Raw genomic sequence first — 8526 nt, 5'->3', positions numbered from 1 at the left:
AGAGTCCCGCCCTGAACACATGTACATGCCGACATTCACCCACAGTCATAGCGCCACCTGCTGGCAACAGAAAGTGACCTTTAACGAAGCAGCCCCCGCCGCACGTTTCACCTACGTGCACGAATTTTCTGTGGTACGTGTATCTTGTCCAGACGCACAAAAAAGTCTCTTGGAGCCATAGCCTAAACCCAACAGGAAGTCGGCCATTTTGAATTTTACGTCAAATTTTGGATGATTTACACACTTCGTACTTTAACGAACTCCTCCTAGGGATTTAGTCCGACCGACCTCAAATTTCTGCTGTGCCTTCTAAAGGCATTGAAGATGAAAAGTTGTGCTATTTGCAAGTTTTCGTCAATGGGCGTGTCCGTGGCGTGGCGTCAAAGATCAGCTCTTCGCCATGACACGGAAGTTGTCGTAACTTCAGTGTACATGCTCACATCTGGACCAAACTGTACATGTAGGATGAGAGTCCCGCCCTGAACACATGTACATGCTGACATTCACAGACAGTCATAGCGCCACCTGCTGGCAACAGAAAGTTACTTTTAACGAAGCAGCCCCCGCCGCACGTTTTACCTACGTGCACGAATTTTCTGTGGTACGTGTATCTTGTCCAGACGCACAAAAAAGCCTCTTGGAGCGATGCCCTAAAATCAACAGGAAGTAGGCCATTTTGAATTTTACGTCAAATTTTGGATGATTTACACACTTCGTACTTTAACGAACTCCTCCTAGCGATTTAGTCCGACCGACTTCAAATTTGTGCTGTGCCTTCTAAAGGCATTGAAGATGAAAAGTTGTGCTATTTGCGAGTTTTCGTCAATGGGTGTGTCCGTGGCGTGGCGTCAGAGATCAAGTCTTCGCCATGACACAGGAAGTTGTTGTAACTTCAGTGTACATGCTCACATCTGAAACAAACTTTACGTGCTTGATAACTCTCCCACCCCGCAGACATCTACACACCAATACCGATTTATATTTATAGCAGCAAGTGCTATGTTGCGCCACAAAGGGGATACAGGAAGTGACATATAACACCTTCATGCGGCGTCGGAACCGCAGAGCAAATTCACAGCCGCACCGGCAGAGCTCCAGAATATGCAACGCGGCCGGCTCACACCCCGACGCGCTACAAGTGCGAGGGCCTGCCCAACGCTGCTTGCAGCTTTAATGTTATAAAGTAAATTTGCATGTTATTATTTTAATATGTGATATTCATAAGTGATACCTAATATCACAATAATATTTTAACCAAGTATCACAGGTGAAAGTGACAATCAATAGTCTACTGAATTAGTCAATTTGGACAATATATTTTCCTTTTATAACAACTATGCTGTACACCATTTCAAAAACAAAAGGGAACGGATAAAGACAAAGTCTCCTACATTGCCATTTAGCAGTATTATAGCGGCCATTTTCTGAAAATTACATTCTCCCAAATTTTACAGTGCTAGCTAAATGGCTAGTAAAGTAGCTAGCAACAAGTTTTCAGTACATATTTTAGTTATTTTGTAAACCAATTCTGACATTAACTAGTCATTTATCACATTAAATGCAAAATGTCACTTCTGTTTATAAAAACAAACAAACAAAAAAAGCATTTTTAGGAGGATTTTTGTCTTCCTTTGATGTAGTTTTACGCTAAGCTAATGCACATAACGATAGTTATTAGTTACTTATATTAGTTAGTTACATTATAGGATAGCTACATAAAGTGTCATGTTTAAGTAGGATCAAAGTTCATTATTTGAACCTTGGAAACAAACACTCACAACAACATCCATTTAGCAGTATACAGGACATTTTCTGAAAAGTTTAGGTTACATATTTTTGTTATTCTGTAAGACAATTCAGACATAAAAAAGTGGGACACCAGCCAGGCTATTTAGTCATTTATGACATTAAACTGCTGGCAAAATGTCTCTTCTCTAAAAAACTGTTTTAGTATGATTTTTGTCTGGCTTTGGTGTAGCTTTAAGAGGCTAACAGACATGACGATAGCCATTATGTCTGTCATGTTTCATTTGAGGTTCCAGGTTCATTCTTAAACACACACTCTCACCACAACATTCAATTTGCAGCTGTTCTGCAGCTCTGTGGAAGGGTGGGGGTTAACTTAGTCCAACTGAAGGAATACTGACCCCCAACTTTTAAGCCAACATGGAGGAATAGTTTAAGTGCTTTGAAAAAACATTAAAAATTAAATGTCTATATTTTTTATCCAGTGGGCACACTTTATCTCCTGATGAAGACCATAGATAAGATCTCCAGAACAGCTACTAAATAGACCTAGCACTTAATTGTTTTCTCAGCCAGTATCTCATTGTGATTGGGACAGAGAGGTGTTTTGCAACTTTGAATAAAAGTAAACAGACTTAAAGATAGTTATGAGAAGTTATGGGCATAAATTAGTTTGACAAAGACTGATTATATATTAGATATTTTAGTTAATAAGCATAGGATACTGTACATTGTACCGTTTATTATCCATCTATCCAGTAATCTGTTCATAGAATAACTAGTGTTATGTCACATTTATAATCACTATCTCATGTTTTTATTTTCCAATTCTTTTATTTATTTAACCTTTATTTAACCAGGAAGTCTCTTGAGGTTAAAATCTCTTTTCTGAGGGAGACCTGGCCAAGAGGGCAGACCAGTTACAATTCATCCATAGGTGGAGTAATCTGGATTAAACTTTAAATACACCATATTAGAAGTGTGCTCTGCTATTTGCCCACTGGAGGTCAGTGTGCTACAAGAAACGCTGGCTTTATATATAAGTGATCCATAACTCTATATTTGGGTGGACTCTTCATTAATCACATTTTTTTAACTCTATAAACCTGCTTTTTAATGTTAGAATAATAAAAAAAATGTACAATAATGAGGAAAAACAAGAAAAAGGGAGCATACATACACATCACCCAGCGGGATATTCAAGTAAGAGTGACCATGTTTTTAATATCTTAAACATCTGTGCAACATTGTTCAAAATGTTACATCACTGCATGACCTGTAATGTTTCACAATATTTACAAAAAAATGCTGCTTACATCAAACCATTAAAAAAAGTCCAAACAATCTCAAAATAATGGACTCTTGACAAACTATCCCTAGCCCACATTAAATCAAAAAGAAACAAGAGCAATCAAGTGCACATCATACTTCACGCAAGTCTATTTTTGTAAAGTATATATTAGTGACAAAATATATACTTAATTACAAGTTGAAAAAATAAAATACTGACAACGAAAGGGTCGAAGAGGGAAAAAGGACACAAAAAAAATTCTCACACATACGCAAGCACGCACACACAATCACATGGGGGAGGAGGAAAAAATAGACTGCACAGACCATCTCAAACACAAAAATGCTTTTAACTATTGACCACAAATAACATAAAACTGATAGAACAGATCCATAATACATGGGTTCCCAACATGAGACTGGGTTCCTGCATGTCATTGCACAAAAAACGAGGGTGTGGAGTGGGTGAGGCAGAATGAACTTTACCGAAAGAGCTTGTGTTCTCGACACTGAACGTCACATTTTGAAAATGGCCGGAGGATATCCATGCCACAGATTACAGTAAAAACTCTGGAGGTTCTTAGAAGTGTGTACACTGGGGAAAAAAAGGGACATTTTGAAAAGGATGGATATTTTCAACAAGTTCTTTAGCTGTTCAGTGTTTCCAAGCAGACATTTTAACACAGGTACTGCCTGATTTTTGGAAATTGGAAACAAATTTGAGGACTTTTCAAAATGTCCTCGAGTTTTTCAGGGTGCACGCGACGAAAGGGGGGAGAAATGTTTTGAAATAAGCTCTCATTAGAAAATACAGTACCACTTTTTTTAAGTTTAAGGTAAGAAGAACAAATTAAGATCTGTTATTACTTGACTGTAATTCATACTTTGACTCATTTAGGATATAGGAGTATATTATAAAACTAAGTACATTTGTGGGCTCCACGCCTCCTCTGGGGTTATAAAACATGTGTGCACAAGTTGTGGATATGTTTTAATAGTAGTGCTTTCATGTTTTACTGAGTGAGAAAGAAAAGTAGTGTACTATTTGGTTTTGAGGTTATCCATCAGAAACACTTGTAATAGTTGGGGTTTTTAATGGCATTTTAGTAAATCTTTATATCTGGAGGTTTAGTGTGTGCATCAGATATTTTGATATGGGTGGATTAACTCAGTACAAACTCAATTCAAATGAAATTTGAGCCTGGGAGTTAACAGTTGTGTGTGTACATGTAAAACGTAAAGCTACTAATAAATTACTACTTCATGGCTCTTAGGTCAGGACATCTGAAAAAAGATGAATGTTGTTACCAACAAAACAAAAAAGTGACAGATTATTTGAGCATGTGCATATCAGAGGAGAGGTCAACATTTTGAAAACAGGCAACAAATTACAGTCAAAGTTGTTGAAGTGTGTGTACAAAAGAAAAGGCTTTAAACAATCAGAGATGCAGTGTTTCAAAAGCTGTTGATCTTTGCCATTGATTTCTATATTGCACTTGATAATTCTGTAGTGATTTCAAGTTGTTGTCGGTTGATTTTGATCTGGAAGAGCAGCTGTGTGTGTGTGTTTCACACGAGTTGATCCAGTTCCCAATACTGTGCATCACTATCTATTTTAAGACTGATCAAGTGATGATTTTTTAGCTTTGCAGCTGATAGCTAGTAGTGTTAAAACTGAAAACATAAACGCTGTCTGCCTTTCCGCGTGTGCATATTCATAAATAGTATGGTCTTGTAGGCAGACGTTACTACATTTTTTTCCTTTAACTAAGAAATCCATGACACAATCTGTAACAAAAGTAAGTAGACCAGAATGCCTCGCCGTGTGTGTCTGTACTGCTCACTTCTTAAATAAGAGGTAACATGACATTTGTAACGGACTCTGAATACATGTTCTGTTAAAAAAACAGAAACAAAAAAAAAAAAACATACATATACACACATAAGGCTTGAGTTCTCAACTCTTGGTAGTATTATTGCCGTCTATCATATTTGTAAAGCTTAAAATAAATATGGAGTACTGTACATAAATAATTTACATCAATAAGCAAAAACAAAACAAAAAAAAAAAACAAGACACAAGGCCCCTAAATGCGAGAAATGCTTTCACTGCTCTTGAAAACCGAGTTCGTGTTCCTCATGACAATCTAGACTCCGTCTCTGAGGTTGGTTACTCTACCTAAAGCTATAGCTGTGGCAAAAAACGACTACAGTCATGGAAAAATCACTGTACAAACGAGCACAAGAACATAATCACAACAACCAAATGGCATCAATGTAGCCTGTATTCTTGTGATTTTTGTAGTTGAAGGAAAAATCCACCCAAAAACACTCTTTTAGAGTGATTTAATGTTGCATACAGGGTCCACCTACTGTGCTCAGTGTTTAATAACTTGCCAAATGTTAACATGACACCATGTTAAGTTTATAGGCCTTATTTTAAAAAGGCTGATAGACAGAAAACCGCCATAGATGAGATACTGACACCAGTTTCCACACCCCGAAGAGCAGGTAATACACCAGAATGCATTGTAGCCACAAGACATAAATTTCTAGTGATGGGCTTACTGAACATTGTGTGTTTACATGCACTGAAGTACACAAGTTAGATTTCTCCAATACGCATATTTCTTAAACATCATGTTAACAAGAAACATGGAAGTTTGACTACTGAACCTGCCGCATGTATATGTAGCTTTACAGTAACCATGTTACTACAGTTCATGGAAACATACTGATAGAAACAGCTACAAATTATCGATTAATGTGCCGATGAAATGGTCAATTTAGTCTATGAAATGCCAAAAGAAAATCATTTCAGCTCTACCATCGGGCACTCCGGAGCCTTCATTGGGAGTTGTAGAAAGTCATTCTGGAAAATCTTGGGACTCACTAAGTGTTGATTCACTAAAAAATTTAAATCTTTACTATACTTTTTTTTGTAAAACTCCTGAAATGCAAAGGAACATCACAAAATGACCCTGAACAATGTGAAAGTGCCTGAAGTGGATTTTTCCTTCATAAAAACGGCAGAACTATCTTATGTCTGCCAGTTACAATGATTGGTAACCCCCCCAAAAAAGAGACTTTTTTAGCACAAAACTGGATCCAAATATCATGATTTTCCTGTCAGAGTGAGTGGTGAAATGCAGATGAAGATTTACCAACATTCATCCGGCTGGTGGTCATTTCCCACCCTGCTTAGGGGACCATTGAACACTTTTTGCTGGTAAAGTTCATTCTGTTTTTTTTTCTTTTTTTCCCCCCATTACAAAATAACACTTAACTGGTGTGAAGTGACTTTCGTAATGGAGAACTCATATACTCATGCCTGTTCCGCTGCTGTTCCCTTACACAAAAAAACAACAACAAAAAAACAGCAAGTCTTACAGTTCGTCATATAAAAGCTTTAGGCTGTATTCATATTTATCCTATGCATGCGGCCGTATGCAACCGCAGTTCTGAATAGAAACCAAGACATTGGTACTTCTGCTTTGTTTTTGTACAATAAAAGATAAAATGTGCATTAGGTATGCTTGTACATGACATTGTACAATATTTACATACAATTCTCAATAGCATGAAATTTCAGGATTATCTATATACATATTGAAAATGTATCAGAAATATTTGGACTGTCTATTTTTCTTAAATATGTAAGGTAATGCTTGTAGCTTTTTTGTCTGTTTTACTATCTTATACTACAAAAAAATAGTTAATTCAGTGAGCTGTAGACAAATTGCAACCGTTTTTGACGTTTTTCTCTATTTAGTTTCTACAGTTAAAACTGTATTGGGTGATTGGAGTTTCCAGCACCTTCTGTGGTCAGTCATCAAGTCAAGTTGATATCATGGAACATAGATGTACCACTGAAAGTCCATGTGTAGCACCTGTTAGAGAGCTCAGATCGCATCAAGGCTGTACGGACGAAGTCTCCGAAGGCTTTGAGGACGTTCTTGGGCCGACACATTCAATGTTATCTGGATATCTTCCTCCTCTTGGGCTTGGGGAGCTTCACCTGACGATCCCTCGACGGGATCTGATGCAGACAGGCAGAAACATTATGGGGACAGCTGGACTGGTAGGCGGAGTTAAAGCAATACTTCATGAGAAGGAAACTATTTATCTGTCTTGGAGATGAAGAAAAGGTGTAAATACTCACTGTGCCCGACATTTTATCCAGCTCACTCATGGCCTCGTGGATAGCAGCTTCCAAGTGATTATTCCGTTTCCCCGGTCTGTTGGACGACATTTAGATTTTACATGAATTATATTTAAGCTGATGCAGTCAGACAGGGATTCAGGTGTTTTTGCTCTGGGACATTTGGTTGCTGTAGGGACCAAACAACACCTTAACCACTTGTTGTCAATGCTGGACAAACACACAACAAATGAATCATGTACTGACTGTTTGCTAAACTCCTGTCAAGCTTTGGATTTCTTCACATGTTGAAGCATTATGCAGAGTCTAGGGGGCCATGCCATTTTTTTCCCCCACACCACAAACCCAATGGCAAAACTGTAAAGAATGGATTAAGCTGTACCTGTGTACCAATTCACACCCTTCTGTAATCACACTTGATATTTTCAGTATTCAAGTGCGTTCACACTGACAAGTATGGCAAAATGCAGTGCAGTGAGTACCTGGATGGTGGACTTAACAAGTAGAGTGTGCAACGCTGAATACTTCTCGCCCTCAAATGTGAAAATGAAATGAAATTGGATAACTGCCTATGACTTGCAATTATGACCTACTTCCAGGAGGCAAGAGTTAATATGTTAGTAATATACCAAGTAGGGCTGTGCAATATAACAATATCTATTGTTTGAGTTAGGGGTGCACCAAAATTAAAATTCTTGGCCTAAGCCGAATATAATGAAAAAATTTGCCAAACACTGAACATGTACATTGACATTTTGTCCATTTATTTTGCCAAATTACTTTCCATTGCATAAATTAAATAGTCAAAATGTGCTTTTTACTCAGTGTTTCCTACTGGATTTGGATAGACTATGCTGGGTGGGTCCGAGGCCCGAGAGGGCCAGGTAAAGTAAATTACGTGTCCATTTACTTTTAAGGTACACATGTTATATGTTTTATACTTTCTGTGAATATAATCCAATTAAATCTTATTTCCATACTCTATAGACAGTTTTTATTTTGAAAACCGCGCATTGTCACATGTGTATCCTACAGATAACAAGAAGACTTCATAGCCTCTGTTCAGGTAGGACTCTCATACTGCAACACGCGTCTTTATAAAGAGAGAAACTGACAGGATAGAGTGGCTAATCTGCTTGTCAGCTTGCACTGGTCCGTTTCAGTGGATTTACCATAAAGGCTTTATCCAACGAAGGTTAAAGTCAAGGGCAACTGGACTTGGTTGAAGATACTGGAAGACGTTTCGTCCCTCATCCAAAGGACTTCTTCAGTTCTGACTGACTGGCAGGGAAACTCAGCTATTTAACCTCAGTGGGGTCGTTTGCCAG

The 8526-nt window shown here is 37.9% G+C and overlaps 1 long non-coding RNA gene across 1 annotated transcript; it reads right to left on the bottom strand.

The window, feature by feature from the left end:
* Window positions 1–2950: 2950 nt before the first annotated feature.
* On the bottom strand, window positions 2951–8130 carry LOC123977721. The gene is made up of 2 exons (XR_006826743.1): window positions 7199–8130; window positions 2951–7075 (listed from the first exon to the last, which is right to left on the bottom strand). It is a non-coding gene; the product is annotated as an uncharacterized LOC123977721 (long non-coding RNA).
* Between the last annotated feature and the right edge of the window lie 396 nt (window positions 8131–8526).

The sequence above is a fragment of the Micropterus dolomieu genome, linkage group LG01, assembly GCF_021292245.1.
Source record: "Micropterus dolomieu isolate WLL.071019.BEF.003 ecotype Adirondacks linkage group LG01, ASM2129224v1, whole genome shotgun sequence".
NCBI lineage: Eukaryota > Metazoa > Chordata > Actinopteri > Centrarchiformes > Centrarchidae > Micropterus > Micropterus dolomieu.
The sequence above is the reverse complement of the archived record's forward strand: the minus strand, read 5'-3'. Positions and strand labels throughout refer to the sequence as shown.